The following is a 24,059-nucleotide window of genomic DNA, read 5'->3' as shown; positions in this document are numbered from 1 at the left end:
TATGTGTTCTAGTTTGTTTAAACTAGGAACTTTGTAAAACAATGGAAAACACTAATACGAAGTACGTGGCATGCTAAATGGAGTTATCTGGAGTGTTTTGAGGATAGGTTTGCACACTAGTAAAGTAGTTTTGACACTCATACAAACATGAGGAGACTATACAAACCTCATACAGATAGGGCCCTGGTTTAACTGAACCTGTAACTCCTGCTGTGGCAATCCTAATTACTGTGTCACTAAGGTGCACTTTAGTTTTTAAAGGGCCGGTCTGATGGCAATTCTAGATGGACTGATGGTATAGAAGGGGCATAAGATTTGGCGTAAGGCCTATGTCTTTTTCACTGTGTGCTAAATGCACTGCTTTGTGGTCGGCTTTGTAAAAATACCCATCCCTCCATTTTAATTACGACACTCAATGTTACTCTGGCCACCCTCACCATTCGTATAATTATTAATTGTTAATAAAGATAGTTCACTTCACTATTATACTGCGTCCTGCTATAAGTAGCTAGTATAATGTGAGAGGCTAAGAAATGTCCCTTCTCCTTACTATACAGTGATAGTACATTTACTGCACAGTACATAAACATTCCCCATAGTACACACCACGGCACGCTTGAATTGCAGTTAGTTGAGCAGCATCAGCTGACACTGTGCATACTTATATGCATACAGACTGCTACACGTGTATTTCATGTGTCAGAGGCGCCAATTGCTTCCATGCAGCTGCAATATGTCCCTATTATTGTCTGTATGGAGAGAGCATGCAATGTGTATTGGTGGTGGGAGGCTCTTGGGAAGCACAATATAGATGCTACGAAACAGGATATGCTCCAGGGGGATCCAGTCAGAATACAGACGCCGAAATGCCAACACTGTTAGAAATGCCGACACCAGCATCCCGATTAGAGACATCATCCTGGGGGAAGGGGAGGGGGTTTTATGGGTATTGGCTTTTGACTGCGGGGAGTGAGGGTTAGGGGGCCAGTGGGGAGGGAGGTAGGTATACTTACCTTCCCATATTGGGATGCCAATATGGCTGCGGTAGGTTCTTGCAGACTGTGTGAGCAGTTCTCCGAGTGTGGCCTTGGTGCAGTCACATATCTGTTGCAGTACCTCATTTTAATTTCTATGGTGCTGCTCTTTGTGAAATTTACTAATTACAGTTGTGCTCATAAGTTTACATACCCTAGCAGAATTTGATTTTCTGGCCATTTGTCAGAGACTATGAATGATAACTCACAAACTTTTTTCACTCATGGTTAGTGGTAGGGTGAAGCCATTTATTGTCAAACAACTGTGTTTACTCTTTTTAAATCATAATGACAACAGGAACTACCCAAATGACCCTGATCAAAAGTTTATATACCCTGGAGATTTTGGCCTGATAACATGCACACAAGTTGACACAAACAGGTTTGAATGGCTACTAAAGGTAACCATCCTCACCTGTGATTTTTTTGCTTGTAATCAGTGTGTGTGTATAAAAGGTCAGTGAGTTTCTGGACTCCTGAAAGACCCTTGCATCTTTCATCCAGTGCTGCACTGACGTGTCTGGATTCTGAGTCATGGGGAAAGCAAAGGAATTGTCAAAGGATCTGCGGGAAAAGGAAATTGAACTGTATAAAACAGGAAAGGGATATAAAAAGATATCCAAGCAATTGAGAATGCCAATCAGCAGTGTTCAAACTCTAATCAAGAAGTGGAAAATGAGGGATTCTGTGGAAACCAAATCACGGTCAGGTAGACCAACAAAAATTTCAGCCACAACTGCCAGGAAAATTGTTCGGATGCAAAGAAAAATCCACAAATAACTTCAGCTGAAATACAGCACTCTCTGAAAAAAAAGTGGTGTGGTTGTTTCAAGATGCACAATAAGGAGGCATTTGAAGAAAAATGGGCTGCATGGTCGAGTTGCCAGAAGAAAGCCATTACTACGCAAATGCCACAAAGCATCCCGCTTACAATACTCCAGACGGCACAGAGACGAGCCTCAAAACTTCTGGAACAAAGTCAATTGGAGTGATGAGACCAAAATTTAACTTTTTGGCCACAACCATAAACTTTACATTTGGAGAGGAGTCAACAAGGCCTATGATGAAAGGTACACCATTCCTACTGTGAAACACGGAGGTGTATCGATGATGTTTTGGGGATGTGTGAGCTACAAAGGCACTAGAAACTTGGTCAAAATTGATGGCAAGATGAATGCAGCATGTTATCAGAAAATACTGGAGGAAAATTTGCAATCATCAGCCCGGAAGCTGTGCATGGGACGTACTTGGACATTCCAACATGACAATGATCCAAAACACAAGGCCAAGTCGACCTGTCATTGGCTACAGCAGAATAAAGTGAAGGTTCTGGAGTGGCCATCTCAGTCTCCTGACCTCAATATCATTGAGCCACTCTGGGGAGATCTCAAACGTGCAGTTCATGCAAGACAGCCCAAGAATTTACAGGAACTGGAGGCTTTTTCCAAGAAGAATGGGCAGCTTTATCATCTGAGAAAATAAAGAGCCTGATCCACAACTACCACAAAAGACTTCAAGCTGTCATTGATGTTAAAGGGGGCAATACACGGTATTAAGAACTGGGGTATGTAAACTTTTGATCAGGGTCATTTGGGTACTTTCTCTTGTCATTATGATTTAAAAAGAGTAAACACAGTTGTTTGACAATAAATGGCTTCACCCAACCACTAACCATGAGTGAAAGAAAAGTTTGTGAGTTATCATTCATATTCTCTAAGAAAATCACAAATTCTGCTAGGGCATGTAAACTTATGAGCACAACTGTATATGCTGCGGAGCTCAGCCCTGGTAGAGAGATCGGTAGGATCTGTCCACTGCAATGGACCACTTGCATATGCATGTGGCGATAATCTTGCATGCACAGTAGCAAGGTCTGTCCCTGAAGCAGGAAATAAAGTGATTGTATTAGCTAACTGAGCTGTCCCGGGATGTTTTTTTAATTTTTTTATTATTATTATTATTATTATTATTATTATTATTATTATTATACATTTCAGCGATACATAATACATTCTTGCTGTAAGAAATTATAAATATCAGGTGGAAAGCCCAGTAATTGTTTATGGTAATTTCATAACTCCAAGTACTACCCCCATCCCTGCTAGATTGCTTCCTCATTGTATTGTGATATTTTCTGGGCCTACTTATGGGGTGTGGTATGGAAGGTCGACAGTAACTAGGTCGACAATGTCTAGGTCGACCACTATTGGTCGACAGTAACTAGGTCGACAGGGTCTTTAGGGCGACATGTTCTTGGTCGACAGGTCACAAGGTCGACATGAGTTTATGTTATTTTGGTGTCGTTTTCTTCGTAGAGTGACCGGGAACCCCAATTAGTGCACCACGTCCCCTCGCATGGCTCACTTCGCTCGCCATGCTTCGGGCATGGTGCCTTCGCTCCGCTACCGCTTCGCACGGCACAGATTACCGTTCCAATCGTAGTCCACGTGGATCGTTAAGTATGAAAAGGTTCAAAAAAAGAAAAAAATTGTGAAAAACTCATGTCGACCTAGAACATGTCAACCTAAAGACCCTGTTGACCTAGTTACTGTCGACCAATAGTAGTCGACCTAGTTACTGTCGACTTAGAGACCGGATCCCCTACTTATGTGCATGACATTTTTGAATCCCCTTTCCCAGGTAATCCTGATTTACAGAACCGTTTCAAGTATTATGCAAATAATTTATTTTTTGTGAATTATAAGTCTATTCCTCCTGTCTTAAGTAAATATATTTCAAATATATTCCAACATGCAGCCAAAAGAGAGCCTTGGGTACCGTGAGAATGACCATGTCAATTTAAATAAAAATAAATAAATAAAAAAGTTTGTCGTCCTTGAGGACTGAATAAACCTGAACATATGGGGTATATTTACTAAAGGTCGATATTGATCGATCTTAATCGATGTTGGGCTTCCAGGGTTAAAACACACATCTACTAATGGATTGATTAATTTTTATATTTTTAGATGTTAGTAAATGGTGTTTTATCCCTGGAAGCCCAACATTGATTGATATCGATCAAAATCTACCGTGAGTAAAGATACACCCTGGTGTGGTTAAGGGGCCATCAATATTACATACTGACCAAGCCAAAAATATGAGTCAGATATTAGGTTAAGATTCCAAAACTTTTTACATTTTCATTGTTTCAAATCTTTCCCCAGCTACTCCTTAAATGGACCACTTTTTCCCAGCAGGCTTTGGACAGGGCTTTTTGCACACCTTTATATGGCGAGAGTGGTTTATTATTTATTTTTCCCTGTGTTATTTATTTATTTATTTATTTATTGGCACAGAAAGCATGCGCACAACAGTTTTCGGTTTGCTGGTTATTTTCTGAAAAGTGTTTCCAATTTAAGCACAGCAGTCAATATGGCAGTGCCCCTTAATCTCTGAAAGGAAGATTCATTGCCCTTGCATTGAAAGCAAAGAGATAAAGTTCAGTGGGGTAATTAGGAGTGTGTAATGAATCCCTGCTCTGTGCAGTGTGATGTGACTCTCCCTAGGGAAAATGCAGCCATGTCAGTTGCTGTAACAAGTGTCTGCGCTGTTGTGTGCTCATGGCTGGGGGGCTGCGTGGCCGGCTCTAAATGATAACTAAAGCTCCAGAATAAGTTTTGCTTGCTCCTACATGTTGTGACCTGTAGTCCTATAGCGACCCTTTATCAAAGAACATGATAATATAAACCACATTAGCGCACTATGCCTGACCAGCATAAATGCTAACACCATAAAATAGCATGTACTGTATATTTATAATACTTTCAAATATAAAATCTGCCTCACATTTATTATTGCCTCTGTTCATTTTAATTTGTTTCTACAGGAATATCTTTAGGATAATGGGTGTTATGAAGTCATCCCCAGCCATTTTATTTTCATGTCATTGCTGGGGGATTGTAAAATACTTACCACATTTTCCAATGTATGTTGGAGAAATGACACAACCCTTCCCATATATTCTCCCCATCCCAGTACAAATGGCTTCCTTTAGAGATCTAACACATGATTAATGTCAGGCAAATTATTCTGTCATATAATTGGAACGGATGCTGGTCATACATTCTGCAATGTCATTAACGATTTTGGGCAGTTGGAGAAATATTGGAGCGCAAGTGCCCTGAAAAATCACAACGACCGATTAACTCATTCAGTATCATTATTGTGTATTTTAGCAAATGTGCTTGACAATGGGGGTAATAGTTGATCGCAGCAACAAATTTGTTAGTAGTTGGGCAAAACCATGTGCACTGCAGGTGGGGCAGATATAACATGTGCAGAGAGATGTAGATTTGGGTGGGTTGTATTGTTTCTGTGCAGGGTAAATACTGGCTGCTTTATTTTCACACTGCAATTTAGATTTCAGTTTGAACACACCCCACCCAAATCTAACTCTCTCTGCACATGTTATATCTGCCCCCCCTGCAGTGCACATGGTTTTGACCAACTGCTAACAAATTTGTTGCTGAATTACCCCCAATGACTGCTATTGGTCTTGTATGTAGTCATGTTTCAGCAACATGAACAGGTTCCTGTGATCTGGCTTTTCATTTATACCCCTTTGACACCGCCGATGCCGGATCAGACCCGGGAATTGGAAACGGGTCCTTCCCGGGTGGGATCCAGCATTGGCCACTGCTGCAGGCTCCCCTACCCGGCAATATATATGCCATAGCAGCAGCTTGCGGAGGTGGCACTGGGAGATGAGATAATCTCCGCTCCGCCTCTCCCTGCTGTAGTAAACGGGTCCCGGGACGCATCGACCCGGGAGCCCGTTTACACAGCCACTGATCCAGTATTCAACGCGGGTATAACACTGCTTTGTTCCCGGGTTGAATTGCCGGGTCAGACGACCCGGGATTTCGGCTATGCCCCTTTCACACCGCACGCTGACCCGTATTGCCGGGTCGATACCGGGTTATTTGTGCGGTGTGAAAGGGGTATAAGGGGCCCAGTGGTTGCATCTTTCCTACTTTGACTCTCAAATGAGTGGCAAACCAGATAATTCTGTTTCTCACTCAAAAGGGAGAATTCTATTGAATATGATGTTGAATAGCTCCGGGAATGAGTGCCCAGAGCTCTTCTGTAAACCCGCAACTAGATGATTTCTGCTTGCACCCTCCTGACTTGCGAGAAAAAAATCTGGCTTGACTAGTGTGGCACTTAAGTTGTAAATGGTGTGACTAAATCCTATAGATTGTAAGCTTGTGAGCAGGGCCCTCCTTCCTTTATGACTGTTTGTTACTACCCAGTTTTGTTATATCATTGTTATTTCCAATTGTAAAGCGCAACGGTATTTACATCGACAAGATGTATTAACATTGTGTCTGCCGAAACGGGGGAGGGAAAACTCACCCCTCCGGCAATGCCCCCTGAGCACACAGCTCATCAGCTTAGTGCTGATGAACTGTGTATCTCTTCCCGGCCGGCTTCTCTGTGCATGTGTGGGATCTCGCTACTCATGTGAAACCCCCTGCGCAGTCCGAAGCCAGCACTTGCCACAGCCAGGGACAGTTCTGCCCCTGCCGGTAAGATAGGGAATCGCCACCTGCAGCTGTCTTAATCGACAGCTGCACGTAACAGAGTGGTCAGCACTGCTGACCTTTCAAACCTTGCCCGCGCATATGGTCGTGTTTATAGACAGCAGCGCTGATATGGACGGGGGCGGTCATGTACCACATACTGGTATTTTCATACATGGGGGAGAAGCGGTATAGTGCACATAACGTGTGCTGATACTGCTTCTTCCCATAACGATATGTATGTGCTCCCAAACAACTGTTGAATTGTGACAATTGTTTGGGCATAGTGAAAGTCCCATTTAGACTGGATTATTAGACACCCAAACCACTTAACCCCCCCTCCCCAATAGTGTCTTCTTGCGGTGCAGATATTTCAGTAGTATTTGTTGTGATGAGCAATTTTGCCTGCATGTATTACTTCATGTTCTAGGCAATTTTTCATGATCCAGCCATTATCTCTAGATGTAAATGGAATAATGTATAGATAGATATTATTCAAATATTCTTATTACTGTTTTATTATGTAGTGCGTAGCTGTATGTGAATGGGAAATGTACATTTTTTATGAAGTGACTTTTGAAAATGGAAGAACATGATTGAAAATAAAAGGAACTCTAAATGGCAATTAGCATTTTAAAAGTACATTTAGAGCTCTTTAATGCGCATAAAACACACACAAAAAAACACCCGTTATTTTTTTGTCAGGAGCCAATTAATTTACCACTATATATTTGGATGTGAGAGGAAACCCACACAGAGCATGGAGAATATATACAAACTCCACACCGGGCCATTGTGGGAATAGAACCCATGACCTCTGTGCTGTGAGGCAGAAATGGTAACAATGTGCGTTAACTCTCACACACTAGAAGCATATTTATAAAGTATGGATTTTTTATGCAAGTGGCCCTTAGTCATAACCTGGTATTAATCTATGTATGTACAATGGCCCGACCACAGAAGACTAGCCATACACAGCTGGAACATTTCTTGTACATTAATAGGACTTGATGTATTTGATCTTCTTTTCCAGAGACCATACAATCTACCAAAGCACTGCTTTATATCTTGTAATAGCTTCATTTGTGGGTACACTACAAACATACCATTCTCTGGGGGGAATTCAGATCTTAACGCGCCCCCTCTTTGAAGTCTTAAGTGACAGGAAATAGAGGGGTGATAGTCAAATGGCCCCTGTTATCGCCCCTATTGTGCCCAGTACACTCTGGTTTAGGCTTGCAAGGCACCTAAACCCGACTAAACTAATGGGCGCGATCGTGTGGTTCTCTTTACGTGCATTTCAGAGCTGAAATGAACTTGTCGTGCCCATCAATATTGCCAGAGGGCGCAATCGTAGCCGGGGGGGGGGGGGGGGAAGGTTGGAGAGCACATTTGAATCCAGCCTTCTGTGTTTGGCTACTAAACATAAATATTTGCATGTGAGACTCAAAATTATTAAACAAAGTTCTGCTTTATTTTTAATTTTGTATTACTTACATGCAGTATAATAGATCATGCCGCTATAACACTTCCTGCTTCGCCTCATTACTGTTCATACATTGCTCCCTCATATTGGCGGGCTATCTGTTGGATAGCAGCACTAATATGGACAGGGGCGCATAGCACCCCTGTCACTGAGCCGGCACCGCCACTGTTGTACATGGGTGAGAAGCGGTATAGAGCACATAACGTGCGCTGATACGGCTTCTCCCTCATAACGACACATACTACATTTACCCCTATGTCCCATAACCCCCCTGTTAACAGTAATTATGTGATAATCCTTTTTCTCTAAAGGGAGGGTACATACGTAGCGATGTGTGCTGAGTGATCTATCACAGAACACTCAGCACACAGCGCGATGTGTGCTGAGTGAGGGGGTGGGGTGGGGGAGACGCTCACTTCCAGCGATGAAGTAAGCGGTCAAGCTAAATTGTGCCTGCATGCAGGCACAATCTAGAACCGGGAATAGCGACGTGGGGCATACACGCGGAGAAATGTGGACTTCATTTCTAAGCATAGAATTTAAGCACACATCGCTATGTGTGCATGCCCCTTAACATGTTAATGTTTTATCTTTTAAAATCTGTGGGCCCTCACAGTATAAGGTGTTTTCATTTTCTACAGATTTATATAAATTGAGTAAAAAAGGCACATTTGATAAAAATTTAGATAATATAGATTGGGAGGACAATGCCCCAACAATTTATGGTGTTAAGGTGTGTACACACGGTGAGATTTTTTCTTCCGATTCTGACTATATAGTCAGAATCGGAAGAAAAGTTAGTGCAGATCGCAAGGTGACAATCACCTTGCGATCCCGATTCGATGCCGATGCGCGGTCCCGCGCGGTCGGCATCGAAAGAAAAGATAGACTGTGCAGGCAAGTAAATTTTGACTATCTCTATAGAAGAGATAGTCAAAATTGACACTTAGCCAAAATCGCACAGAGCCAGTATCGCAAGCACACTCATTATGTGCTTGCGATACTGACTATGTGCCGACCCGGCCCCTGTCGCATAGTGAGAATCGGCATAGCCCGAATCTCACCATGTGTACACACCCTTAGAGCTGAACATCTTTTCTCTTACGTCCTAGAGGATGCTGGGGACTCCGTAAGGACCATGGGGTATAGACTGGCTCCGCAGGAGACATGGGCAATTTAAGACCTTTTAATGGGTGTGAACTGGCTCCTCCCTCTATGCCCCTCCTCCAGACCTCAGTTAGACCTGTGCCCAGAGGAGACTGGTCGCACACTAGGTGAGCTCTATTGAGTTTCTCTGTAAAAAGACTTTGTTAGATTTTTTATTTTCAGGGAGCACTGCTGGCAACAGGCTCCCTGCTTCATGGGACTGAGGAGAGAGAAGCAGACCTACTTTACTGATAGGCTCTGCTACTTAGGCTACTGGACACCATTAGCTCCAGAGGGTCGGAACACTTGGTACGCCTAGCTGTTCGTCTCAGAGCCGCGCCGCCGTCCTCCTCAGAGCTGGAAGATAGAAGCAGGGTGAGTATGAGAAGCAAGAAGACTTCAAAGGCGGCAGAAGACTTCAGATCTTCGTGATGTACCGCGCAGTGGTCGCGCTGCGTGCCACTGCACCCACACACACACACACACGAGGCACAGCAAGGGTACATGGCACAGGGGGGGGGGGGGGGCAATAATTACCTCATAAAAGTTCACTGGCACGCATAGATACTGCATGGGAAGTATATAACTGACCCCCGCCAGTATAAAAATTAGCGGGACCGAAGCGTGCCATCGAGGGGGCGGAGCTTAGTCCCTCAGCTCTAACACCGCTTGCTGCAGAGACGCTGCTCCCGGACTCCCTTCACCGCTGTATACAAGTAGCAGGGTGCAAAACAGGGGGGGGGGGGCACATTAATTTAGTGCTAGTGTGATACAGAAAGCGCTTACAGGTCTGGGACATTATTAATATTTCAGACCGCAGTGGCGCTGGGTGTGAGCTGGCATACTCTCGCTCTGTCTCTCTAAAGGACCTTATTGTGGGTCTGTCCCCTATATCCCAGTGTGTGTGGGGGTGTCAGTACGTGTGTGTCGAGATGTCTGAGGCGGAAGGCTCTTCCAGAGAGGATGCGGAGTAGAATGTAATAGTGACTCAGTCGGCACCGCCGACTGCTGATTGGGTAGACATGTGGAATGTTTTGAATGCAAGTGTGGCTTTGTTACATAAAAGGTTGGACAAATCTGAGTCCCAGAACCAAGCATGGAGACAATCCATGGATATTAATGTGTCACAGAACCCATCAGGGTCCCAGAAACGTCCCTTTACCCAGATAGCAGACACTGATACCGACACGGATTCCGACTCCAGTGTCGACTATGATGACGCTCGGTTACACCCAAGGGTGGCCAAGAGTATTCAGTACATGATTATTGCAATAAAAGATGTATTACATATCAGAGAGGACCCTTCTGTCCCTGACACACGGGTCTGTATGTTTAAGGGGAAGAAACCTGAGGTAACATTTTCCCCCATCCCATGAGCTGAACGCTCTATTGAAAAAGCTTGGGAAACTCCAGACAAAAGACTGCAGATTCCTAAGAGAATTGTTATGGCGTATCCTTTCCCCTCACAGGACAGGTTACGGTGGGAATCGTCACCCACGGTAGATAAGGCTTTGACGCGTTTATCCAAAAAGGTGGCCCTACCGTCTCCGGACACGGCGACACTAAAGGATCCTGCGGATCGCAGGCAGGAAACTACCTTGAAATCGATTTATACGACTACGGGAACCCTGCTCAGACCGTCGGTAGCGTCGGCATAGGTGAGTAGCGCGATTGCAGGATGGGCAGATGACTTGTCATCTGACATGGACACCCTCGACAGGGAGAGTGTATTGTTGACATTGGGTCACATCAAGGACGCAGCGTTATACCTAAGGGAGGCTGCGAGAGATATTGGCCTCTTGAGATCGAGGGCCAATGCCATGGGAATTTCAGCTAGGAGGGCGTTGTGGACCCGTCAATGGACTGGTGATGCTGACTCCAAGAGACTTATGGAGGCCTTGCCTTACAAGGGTGAACTTTTGTTTGGGACCTGCCTCGCGGACCTGGTTTCCACAGCTACCGCGGGTAAGTCTTCTTTTTTGCCTTTTGTTCCCCCACAGCAAAAGAAAATGCCTCCATACCAGATGCAGTCCTTTCGGTCTCATAAATTCAGAAAGGGACGTGGATCATCCTTCCTCGCCAGAGGCAAGGGTAGAGTGAAAAGAACACCAGCTGCGGTTAGTTCCCAGGAGCAGAAGTCCTCTCCGGCCTCTACCAAATCCACCGCATGACGCTGGGGCTCCGCTGGGGGCGCGTTTTCAGCTCTTCAGCCAAGTCTGGATTCATTCGAACTTGGATCCTTGGGTGCTAGAAATTGTAACCCAAGGATACAGACTGGAGTTTGAAGACGTGCCTCCACACCGATTTTTCAAATCGGCCTTACCAGCTTCTCTCCCAGAGAGAGAAATAGTTTCAGCTGCGATACAAAAGCTGTGTCAACAGCAAGTGATTATCACGGTTCCCCTGTTGCAACAGGGAAAGGGGTTTTATTCAACTCTATTTGTGGTCCCGAAGCCAGACGGCTCGGTTAGACCAATTCTGAACCTAAAATCCCTAAACCTGTATTTGAAAAGATTCAAGTTCAAGATGGAATCTCTCCGGGCAGTGATTTCCAGTCTGGATGGGGGGGGATTTTAAGGTGTCACTAGACATAAAGGATGCATACCTTCATGTCCCCATATATCCTCCTCATCAGGCGTTCCTGAGATTCGCTGTGCAGGATTGTCATTACCAATTTCAGAGGTTGCCGTTTGGGCTTTCCACGGCCCCGAGGATTTTTACCAAGGTAATGGCGGAAATGATGGTGCTCCTGCGCAAGCAAGGTGTCACAATTATCCCGTACTTGGACGATCTCCTGATAAAGGCGAGATCAAGAGACCAGTTACTGGAAAGCGTGGCACTCTCTCTGAGGGTACTAAAACACGGCTGGCTATTAAATTTGCCAAAATCGCAGTTGATGCCGACAACTCGACTGTCGTTTTTGGGCATGATTCTGGACACGGAACGGCAGAGGGTTTTTCTCCCATTGGAAAAAGCTCTGGAACTCCAGAACATGGTCAGGGATCTGCTGAAACCAAAAAGAGTGTTGATTCATCAATGCACTCGAGTGTTGGGAAAGATGGTGGCGGCCTACGAGGCCATTCCGTTCCATGCAAGAACTTTTCAGTGGGACCTACTGGACAAATGGTCAGGGTCCCATCTCCAAATGCATCGGATGATAAGCCTGTCCCCCAGGGCCAGGATATCTCTCCTGTGGTGGCTCCACAGTGCTCACCTCCTAGAGGGTTGCAGGTTCGGAATCCAGGATTGGTTTCTGGTAACCACGGACGCGAGCCTCCGAGGCTGGGGAGCGGTCACACAAGGAAAAACATTTCAGGGAATATGGTTAAGCCAGGTGGCTTGTCTGCACATAAATGTGCTGGAATTGAGGGCCGTATACAACGGCCTGAGACAGGGGGAGAATCTTCTTCGCAACCAACCTGTACTGATCCAGTCAGACAACATCACAGCAGTGGCACATGTAAACCGCCAGGGCGGAACAAGAAGCAGAGCAGCGATGGCGGAGGCCACCAGGATTCTTCGCTGGGCGGAAAATCATGTAAGCGCTCTGTCAGCTGTTTTCATCCCGGGATTGGACAACTGGGAAGCAGACTTCCTCAGCAGACACGATCTCCATCCAGGAGAGTGGGGGCTTCATCAAGAGGTCTTTGCAGAAGTGACAAACGGTTGGGGTCTCCCTCAAATAGACATGATGGCGTCACGCCTCAACAAAAAGCTTCGGACGTATTGTTCCAGGTCGAGGGACCCTCAAGCAATAGCAGTAGACGCACTAGTGACACCGTGGGTGTATCAGTCGGTCTATGTGTTCCCTCCACTTCCACTCATCCCAAAGATATTGCGGATCATAAGAAGAACAAGAGTTCAAACGATACTCATTGTTCCAGACTGGCCTCGAAGGGCCTGGTATCCAGATCTTCAGGAAATGCTCACAGAAGATCCTTGGCCTCTTCCTCTAAGAGAGGACCTGTTACAACAGGGGCCGTGTGTGTTCCAAGACTTACCGCGGTTACGTTTGACGGCATGGCGGTTGAACACCAAAACCTAGCTAGGTAAGGTATTCCAGGGGAGGTCATCCCTACTCTGCTTAAAGCTAGGAAGGACGTAACGGCGAAGCATTATCACCGTATCTGGAGGAAGTATGTGTCTTGGTGTGAATCCAAGAATGCTCCTACGAAGGTTTTTCAGCTGGGTCGTTTTCTCCATTTTCTACAGGCGGGGCTGGATATGGGCCTAAAGTTAGGCTCCATTAAGGTGCAGATTTCGGCCTTATCAATATTTTTTCAGAAGGAATTGGCCTCTCTTCTAGTAGTGCAGACTTTTGTGAAGGGAGTACTGCACATCCAACCTCCTTTTGTATCCCCAGTGGCACCGTGGGACCTTAATGTGGTGTTACAGTTCCTTAAATCACATTGGTTTGAACCACTTCAAACTGTTGAGTTAAAATTTCTCACTTGGAAAGTGGTCATGTTATTGGCCTTGGCATCTGCAAGGAGGGTGTCAGAATTGGCGGCCTTGTCTTACAAGAGCCCCTATATGATTTTCCATATGGAAAGAGCGGAATTGAGAACTCGTCCACAATTTCTACCTAAGGTGGTTTCGTCGTTTCACATGAACCAACCTATTGTAGTGCCGGTGGCTACGGATGTCTTGGAGGATTCCAAGTACCTTGATGTAGTCAGGGCTTTAAAAATCTATGTAGCCAGAACGGCTCGTATTGGGAAAACGGAGGCTCTGTTTATCCTATATGCAGCCAACAAGGTTGGCGCTCCTGCTTCCAAGCAGACTATCGCACGCTGGATCTGTAACACGATTCAGCAGGCTCATTCTACGGCTGGATTGCCATTACCAAAATCGGTAAAGGCCCATTCCACTAGGAAGGTGGGCTCTTCTTGGACGGCTGCCCGAGGCGTCTCTGCGTTACAGCTTTGACGAGCAGCTACTTGGTCGGGTTCAAACACTTTTGCAAAATTCGATAAGTTTGATACCCTGGCTGATGAGGACCTCTCTTTTGCTCAATCGGTGCTGCAGAGTCATTCGCACTCTCCCGCCCGGTCTGGAGCTTTGGTATAAACCCCATAGTCCTTACGGAGTCCCCAGCATCCTCTAGGACGTAAGAGAAAATAAGATTTTAAACCTACCGGTAAATCTTTTTCTCCTAGTCCGTAGAGGATGCTGGTTGCCCGTCCCAGTGCGGAATAAATCTGCAGTACTTGTACATAGTTATTGATAAGGCTACACAAGGGTTGTGTTGCAGTTCAGATCAACCTGTTGCTGATCATCTTTGTTCATACTGTTGACTGGTTTAGTTATATCCCAGGTTGTACGGTGTGTTGTGGTGTGAGCTGGTTTGTATCTCACCCTTAATTAACAAAATCCTTTCCTCGAAATGTCCGTCTCCTCTGGGCACAGTTCCTATAACTGAGGTCTGGAGGAGGGGCATAGAGGGAGGAGCCAGTTCACGCCCATTAAAATGTCTTAAAGTGCCCATGTCTCCTGTGGAGCCCGTCTATACCCCATGGTCCTTACGGAGTCCCCAGCATCCTCTACGGACTAGGAGAAAAAGATTTACCGGTAGGTTTCAAATCTTATTTTTTGTGCAACTTTTTTCATTATAATGCGTCTTATTCGCAAAACAAACCAGAATAGGCAGAAAAGCACAGTTTAACACTAATATTCCTGTGTGGTGTTCGTAGAAAATATTGTAATGTAGCATTGCGCATGCAGATACAGCTGCAGATGCACACAGAATATAGGCATGACGGCTGCGTGGCGTATTGAGGCAAGATATGAGGACACATCTGTGTATATTGGCCATTTATTATTCTTGTTATGTATAGTTCTTCTGTTCTCTTTTCATTCTTTACATGGTTTTAATTCCTCTACAGTATCCTAACTGCAATTTACAGATAATCTTGACAACAGGATAGAGGCTAAATAACACACAAGAATATTAGTGTTAAATTGTGCTATTATGGTTGGTGAGGTTTATTCATTTAGAGTTGCTATCCCATCTAAAAAAAACAACAAAAAACAAAAAAAACTTCCTGGCTATTGGTGGAGTACACATATGGGCAGATTCAGTTAATTATCAGCTCCTGTTGGAGTGGCTGCATGCACTTCTGGAGTAATACTGTATTTACTAACAGTTTCTTATATAGCGCAGCAAATTCCGTTGCGCTTTACAATTGGAAATAATGATATAACAAAACTGGGTAATAACAAACAGTCATAGAGGTAGGAAGGCCCTGCTCGCAAGCTTACTATCTGTAGGTACAGTAAAACATGATTTTTGTGCTCACTTCTATGGGGCATAAGCTAAATTCCAAATATTACTTTAGCATCCTGTAGACTTGTAGAGTGTCATTGTAACTAACTCAATCTTGAGTAGCCATTAATCTACAATTTTCTAAATATCCTACAATTACGACACCAACCACAGTCACAACATATGATGTAGAGAGGTTTTACTACGCCCCTCATGCACACTACTAGCAGAATCCCTGTTCCACCTTTTCCATTTCTCAGACTGTGAGTCATAGTCAGTCGGTCGTAAAACTCAAACGATCAAGTTACTCTCACCTCCATTTTTTTGCCATACCATTTGCCCCCATCAGTGCAGTTTGGGGAGTGAAAATTCAGAAATAGCAGCAGATTCAATTAGCCACGTTATAGGGAGATTTTTACTGCGGGTTATGTTATAGTGCACTTTGAACTATTTACAGAAGGTGTGCTCCCCCGACCTTCGCTATTCAGTCAGGAAATGCTTATTAGGGATGTCTTTCTGTAAGTCTGCATTGTTTTACACGTAATAAGTGAGGAAAAGTAGGGAAATCACCCTGAACTCCCCCAAAAAGTTACCAATAAGATGGCAGAATGATGTTAGTGACATTAAGCAAAGTATTTGGGGCCCAAGTGTTATTCAGCAAATTAAAGCCTCTAATAAATTTGGGATACATTAAAATTCATATTCGATTTTTTTATTTTTTTTTAAATGAAATTTTAAGCCACTTTAATAAAAAAAAAAAAGTAAAGTTTAATTACTTGTATCACTCTGCTGCAATATCAAGTCTCATCTATACAACACCCCCACATACATGTCCCACATCATTTAACTGCCTTTTTGTTGAAAATCACCTCTGAAATACATGTGGCCGATTCAGTTGTTTTGGGCGTCTGAAAATCCCATCTAAACAATTGTCACAATTCAGTTGTGTTTGGGCGCTCATGCACATCACGCATGTCACTACGAAACAGAACAGTTAAGCCGCCTAAAACGGCTAAACCCGTCTAAACTCCCTGGTTTAGGCGTTCAAAGTGCAGAGTTTCCACACACACATTTTCTCGTACCTCAGGAAGCTGCAAGAAAAAATGTTAGGATGAAACAATTGAATTGGCCCTAAGTCTTGATCAGATTTGACTATTTAAAAACTTCTAAGGTGGAACTCAATTAGCTGTGGGACTTACCATGAGCTTGTAATTTGCCGAAAAACACGGGTACTTTCTCTGTGAAAGGGTCAACCCGGGATGAAATTTCCAGGACTTCGACACAGGAATTTACCAGGGTTGGAGACCCGGGAATTTCAACCCGGGTTGACTCTTTCACACAGACTAAATATCCGTTTTGATCCGCAAATTACCGGGTAGAAATTCTTGACCCGGTAAATTTGCTTCTCTGTGTGAAAGGGGGTTGGGGGTCAGGCAGAGACCGGCAAAACTACTCGGCACTGAAATGCCGGGTAGTTGACGGGATTTCTGTCTGAAAAGGGTATATGTGACCAATATCCGTTATTAACATTTGTTTGTTTAAAATGTGCTATTACAGTGGTTCTCAATTTTTTTTGAATCGCGGCTCCCTAGAGCAGGCATTCCCAACCACGGTCCTCAAGGCACACTAACAGTGCAGGATTTAGTGATATCCAGGCTTCAGCACAGGTGACTTAATTAATAGCTCAGTTATTTTTATTTCTCTGACGTCCTAGTGGATGCTGGGAACTCCGTAAGGACCATGGGGAATAGACGGGCTCCGCAGGAGACTGGGCACTCTAAAAGAAAGATTAGGTACTATCTGGTGTGCACTGGCTCCTCCCTCTATGCCCCTCCTCCAGACCTCAGTTAGAATCTGTGCCCGGCCAGAGCTGAGTGCTCCTAGTGGGCTCTCCTGAGCTTGCTAGAAAGAAAGTATTTGTTAGGTTTTTTATTTTCAGTGAGATCTGCTGGCAACAGACTCACTGCTACGTGGGACTGAGGGGAGAGAAGCAAACCTACCTGCGTGCAGCTAGCTTGTGCTTCTTAGGCTACTGGACACCATTAGCTCCAGAGGGTTCGAACACAGGGCCTGACCTCGATCGTCCGTTCCCGGAGCCGCGCCGCCGTCCCCCTTGCAGAGCCAGAAGACAGAAGAGGAGATGAAATCAGCGGCAGAAGACTCCGGCCTTCATTAAGGTAGCGCACAGCACTGCAGCTGTGCGCCATTGCTCCCACTGCACACCACACACTCCGGTCACTGTAGGGTGCAGGGCGCTGGGGGGGGGGGCGCCCTGGGCAGCAATAAGAATACCTTTTGGCAATATATACACATAATACAGTCTGGAAAACTGTATATGTGTAAAAAAAAACCGCCATTAAGCTATACAAAACGCGGGAGAAGCCCGCCGCTGAGGGGGCGGGGCCTTCTTCCTTAGCACACCAGCGCCATTTTTTCTTCACAGCTCCGCTGGAAGGACGCTCCCCAGGCTCTCCCCTGCAGTATCCTGTACAAGAAGGGTAAAAAAGAGAGGGGGGGCACATAAATTTAGGCTCAAATAGGATGATAAGCAGCTATTGGGAAAAATCACTCATTATAGTGTAAATCCCTGTGTTATATAGCGCTGTGGTGTGTGCTGGCATACTCTCTCTCTCTCTGTCTCCCCAAAGGACTTTGTGGGGTCCTGTCCTCAGTCAGAGCATTCCCTGTGTGTGTGCGGTGTGTCGGTATGGCTGTGTCGACATGTTTGATGAGGGTTACGTGGAGGCGGAGCAAGGGCAGATAAGTGTGGTGTCGCCCCCGACGGGGCCGACACCGGATTGGATGGATATGTGGAAGGTCTTAACAGACAGTGTCAACTCCTTACATAAAAGGTTCGATAACGCAGCAGCCTTGGGACAGCCGGGATCTCAGCCCGCGCCTGCCCAGCCGTCTCAGAGGCCATCAGGGGCTCATAAACGCCCGCTAGCTCAAATGGTAGACACAGATGTCGACACGGAGTCTGACTCCAGTGTAGATGAGGATGAGACAAATGCACAGTCTACAAAAGCCATCCGATGCATGATTACTGCAATGAAAAATGTATTGCACATTTCTGATGTTAACCCGGTTACTACCAAGAAGGGTATTATGTTTGGGGAGAAAAAGCAGCCAGTGACTTTTCCCCCATCTGATGAATTAAATGATTTGTGTGAGGAAGCGTGGAGTTCCCCCGATAAGAAACTAGTGATTTCTAAGAGGTTACTGATGGCGTACTCTTTCCCGCCAACGGACAGGTTACGTTGGGAAACATCCCCTAGGGTGGACAAGGCGCTCACACGCTTATCAAAAAAGGTGGCACTGCCGTCTCAGGATACGGCCGCCCTAAAGGAGCCTGCGGATAGAAAGCAGGAAGCTATCCTGAAGTCTGTGTATACACACTCAGGTACTATACTGAGACCTGCTATTGCTTCAGCATGGATGTGTAGTGCTGCAGCCGCATGGTCTGATTCCCTGTCAGACAACATTGATTCCCTCGACAGGGATACTATTTTGCTAACCATAGAACATATAAAAGACGTCGTCTTATATATGCGGGATGCACAGAGGGACATTTGCCTGCTGGCATCTAGAATTAATGCAATGTCCATTTCTGCCAGGTGAGTATTATGGACTCGGCAGTGGACAGGTGATGCTGATTCTAAAAAGACACATGGAGGTTTTGCCTTATAAGGGTGAGGAATTGTTTGGGGACTGTCTCTCGGACCTCGTATCCACGGCAACAGCCGGGAAATCAACTTTTTTACCTCAGGTTCCCTCACAGCCTAAGAAAGCACCGTATTATCATGTACAGTCCTTTCGGCCTCAGAAAGGCAAGCGGATTAGAGGCGCATCCTTTCTGCCCAGAGGCAGGGGTAGAGGAAAGAAGCTGCACCAGGCAGCCAGTTCCCAGGAACAAAAATCCTCCCCCGCTTCCTCTAAGTCCACCGCATGACGCTGGGGCTCCACAGGCAGAGCCGGGTGCGGTGGGGGCACGTCTCCGAAACTTCAGCAACCAGTGGGTTCGCTCACAAGTGGATCTCTGGGCTGTACAAATTGTATCTCATGGATACAAGCTGGAGTTCGAGGCGACTCCCCCTCGCCGTTACCTCAAATCAGCCTTGCCAGCTGCTCCCAGGGAAAGGGAGGTAGTACTGGCGGCAATTCACAAGCTGTACCTCCAGCAGGTTCCCCTCCTTCAACAGGGACGGGGTTACTATTCCACAATGTTTGTGGTACCGAAACCAGACGGTTCGGTGAGACCCATTCTGAATTTAAAATCCTTGAACACTTATATAAGGAAGTTCAAGTTCAAAATGGAATCGCTGAGGGCGGTTATTGCAAGCCTGGAAGAGGGGGATTTTATGGTGTCGCTGGACATCAAAGATGCTTACTTGCATGTCCCCATTTACCCACCTCACCAGGAGTACCTCAGGTTTGTGGTACAGGATTGTCATTACCAATTCCAGACGTTGCCGTTTGGTCTGTCCACGGCACCGAGAGTATTTACCAAGGTAATGGCCGAAATGATGATACTCCTTCGGAAGAAGGGAGTTATAATTATCCCGTACTTGGACGATCTCCTTATAAAGGCGAGGTCCAGAAAACAGTTGTTAGTCAGCGTAGCACTCTCTCGGGAAGTGTTGCAACAGCACGGCTGGATTCTGAATATCCCAAAGTCGCAGCTGATTCCTGCGACGCGTCTGCTTTTCCTGGGCATGATTCTGGACACAGAACAGAAGAAGGTGTTTCTCCCGGTGGAGAAGGCCCAGGAATTGTCCTCTCTGGTCAGGGACCTCCTGAAACCAAAACAGGTGTCGGTGCATCACTGCACGCGAGTCCTGGGAAAGATTGTGGCTTCTTACGAAGCAATTCCCTTCGGCAGGTTCCATGCAAGGATCTTTCAGTGGGATGTTAGACAAATGGTCCGGATCACATCTTCAGATGCATCGGTTGATCACCCTGTCCCCAAGGGCCAGGGTGTCTCTGCTGTGGTGGCTGCAGAGTGCTCATCTTCTCGAGGGCCGCAGATTCGGCATACAGGACTGGGTCCTGGTGACCACGGATGCAAGCCTCCGAGGATGAGGGGCAGTCACTCAGGGAAGGAACTTCCAAGGACAGTGGTCAAGTCAGGATACTTCACTACACATAAATATACTGGAACTAAGAGCCATTTACAACGCCCTGAGTCAAGCAGAGCCCCTGCTTCAAAACCAACCAGTGCTGATTCAATCAGACAACATCACGGCGGTCGCCCATGTAAACCGCCAGGGCGGCACAAGAAGCAGGATGGCGATGGCAGAAGCCACAAGGATTCTCCGATGGGCGGAGAATCACGTGCTAGCACTGTCAGCAGTGTTCATTCCGGGAGTGGACAACTGGGAAGCAGATTTCCTCAGCAGGCACGACCTCCACCCGGGAGAGTGGGGACTTCATCCAGAAGTCTTCACGCAGATTGTAAACCGTTGGGAACGGCCACAGGTGGACATGATGGCGTCCCGCCTCAACAAAAAGCTAAAAAAATATTGCGCCAGGTCAAGGGACCCTCAGGCGATAGCTGTGGACGCACTAGTGACACCGTGGGTGTACCAGTCGGTTTATGTGTTTCCTCCTCTTCCTCTCATACCCAAGGTACTGAGGATAGTAAGAAAGAGAGGAGTAAGAACTATACTCATCGTTCCGGATTGGCCAAGAAGAACTTGGTACCCAGAACTACAAGAAATGATCTCAGAGGACCCATGGCCTCTGCCTCTCAGACAGGACCTGTTACAGCAGGGGCCCTGTCTGTTCCAAGACTTACCGCGGCTGCGTTTGACGGCATGGCGGTTGAACGCCGGATCCTAATGGAAAAGGGCATTCCAGATGAAGTGATTCCTATGCTGATAAAAGCTAGGAAGGATGTGACCGCAAATCATTATCACCGCATATGGCGGAAATATGTTGCCTGGTGTGAGGCCAGGAAGGCCCCGACAGAGGAATTCCAGCTGGGGCGACTTCTGCACTTCCTACAGTCAGGTGTGACTATGGGCCTAAAATTGGGGTCCATAAAGGTCCAGATTTCGGCCCTATCTATTTTCTTTCAAAAAGAACTGGCTTCACTGCCTGAAGTTCAGACGTTTGTTAAGGGAGTGCTGCATATTCAGCCCCCTTTTGTGCCTCCAGTGGCACCTTGGGATCTTAACGTTGTGTTGGATTTCCTGAAATCCCACTGGTTTGAGCCACTTAAGACCGTGGAGCTAAAATATCTCACGTGGAAAATGGTCATGCTATTGGCCTTAGCTTCGGCTAGGCGTGTGTCAGAATTGGCGGCTTTGTCATGTAAAAGCCCTTATCTGATCTTCCATATGGACAGGGCAGAATTGAGGACTCGTCCCCAATTTCTCCCTAAGGTGGTATCAGCGTTTCATTTGAACCAACCTATTGTGGTGCCTGCGGCTACTCGGGACTTGGAGGACTCCAAGTTACTGGATGTAGTCAGGGCTTTGAAAATCTATGTAGCCAGGACGGCTGGAGTCAGGAAAACTGACTCGCTGTTTATCCTGCATGCATCCAACAAGCTGGGTGCTCCTGCTTCAAAGCAAACTATTGCGCGCTGGATCTGTAACACGATTCAGCAAGCTCATTCTGCGGCATGGTTACCGCATCCTAAATCTGTAAAAGCCCATTCCACAAGGAAGGTGGGCTCTTCTTGGGCGGCTGCCCGAGGGGTCTCGGCTTTATAGCTTTGACGAGCTGCTACTTGGTCGGGTTCAAACACATTTGCTAAGTTCTACAAGTTTGATACCCTGGCTGAGGAGGACCTTGCCTTTGCTCATTCGGTGCTGCAGAGTCATCCGCACTCTCCCGCCTGTTTGGGAGCTTTGGTATAATCCCCATGGTCCTTACGGAGTTCCCAGCATCCACTAGGACGTCAGAGAAAATAAGAATCTACTCACCGGTAATTCTATTTCTCGTAGTCCGTAGTGGATACTGGGCGCCCGTCCCAAGTGCGGACTCTCTGCAATACATGTATATAGTTATTGCTTAACTAAAGGGTTATTGTTATGAGCCATCTGTTACTGAGGCTCAGTTGTTGTTCATACTGTTAACTGGGTATGGTTATCACAAGTTGTACGGTGTGGTTGGTATGAGTCTTACCCTGGATTCCAAATCCTTTCCTTGTTGTGTCAGCTCTTCCGGGCACAGTTTCCTTAACTGAGGTCTGGAGGAGGGGCATAGAGGGAGGAGCCAGTGCACACCAGATAGTACCTAATCTTTCTTTTAGAGTGCCCAGTCTCCTGCGGAGCCCGTCTATTCCCCATGGTCCTTACGGAGTTCCCAGCATCCACTACGGACTACGAGAAATAGAATTACCGGTGAGTAAATTCTTATTTTAACCATCTGTGCTGAAGCCTGGATATCACTAAAACCTGCACTGTTGGTGTGCCTTGAGGACCGTAGTTGGGAATGCCTGCCCTAGAGTATCAGTATTTTTTTCACGGCACCCGTAGGCCACAAGTTTCTTACTGAGAATTTGTAAAAAATGAAGTAAATTGTGTCTATACAGTATGTCATCCTTAGGGTCAGTTATTTGATGAGGGTCAGGACTTGCTTCTTTTTGTCCACATATTTTATGATTAGCATTCACCCGCACTGGTTTTGCCTATTACATTGACCAGAAATAATTTTATATGGGGCGTGGACAAAGTGTCCTGAGGCACCCCAGTGTGCCACTGCACATGGTTTGAGAAGCAGTGTGCCTGAAAAATATATTGTTATCATAGTAAAGTAGTGCTTTGTAGGAATTTATTTACAGATATATTTAGAAATAATGAAAAAAATGCATAACCATGGTGTTATGTTTTTATACCAGACTAACCGTTAAACATTTTTTTTGTCTTGAAATAGTGCGGCATTAGCTATCTTTTTTTTAATTTAGACTGAAATAAATTTGAAGTCTAACTGTCATTATATATTAGCCCACATAGACTGTGCATTTGTCTTTGTATTTTAAGGTCATATGGTTTGTTGCTGTTTTGTCTGGAACGTATTTAAGATTAGAACTCTGATTATTCTATTATGTAGTGATAACTATAAGAGATGCTCGTTTCCAGTCTCCATGATGCTCTCCCAAATTTGAAAGCTCAGCATGAAAACAAGGCTCCTTTCAAATATACAGAACAGTTTTCGCTGCTTTGTGCATCTCAATGTGGTTTAGTATTGATGTATACATAATAACCGGTGTAATATATTTAGCAATAAAAAGAATGGCTTTGCGAAGTGGGTGCCTTGGATGACTTTAAATAAAATAAAGAATATGCATGCATTTCCTTTAGCTAAATATATAATGCTGCTGTGTCCAAGGCTTTAAATTCCCACTAGTATCTCTAGGATTGTAAAAATATCTCGAAATGTATTGCCCCCCCATACACTTGTGCGATGCCCTGCAACGCGACATTGCGAGGCATCGCACCGGCAGTTCAGGTGCGATGAAATCACAACTGAACTGCCAAAGTGATTACCATGCGATCATGCGATAGATCGCATGGTAATCACGTGATGGGCACGTCACCGCCAAGTGGCCGCTCCCGGCAGGTGCCCATCACACATCGCAGTGCGATATATTG

The 24,059-nt window shown here is 45.7% G+C and overlaps 1 protein-coding gene across 1 annotated transcript in view; it reads left to right on the top strand.

Moving 5' to 3' along the window:
* ANKRD50 (ankyrin repeat domain containing 50) overlaps positions 1 to 24,059 on the top strand; it is a 96,080-nt gene that overhangs the window by 25,417 nt on the left and 46,604 nt on the right. The window lies entirely within an intron of this gene.

The sequence above is a fragment of the Pseudophryne corroboree genome, chromosome 1, assembly GCF_028390025.1.
Source record: "Pseudophryne corroboree isolate aPseCor3 chromosome 1, aPseCor3.hap2, whole genome shotgun sequence".
Classification (NCBI taxonomy): Eukaryota; Metazoa; Chordata; class Amphibia; order Anura; family Myobatrachidae; genus Pseudophryne; species Pseudophryne corroboree.
This window is presented reverse-complemented; position numbering and strand designations above follow the sequence as displayed.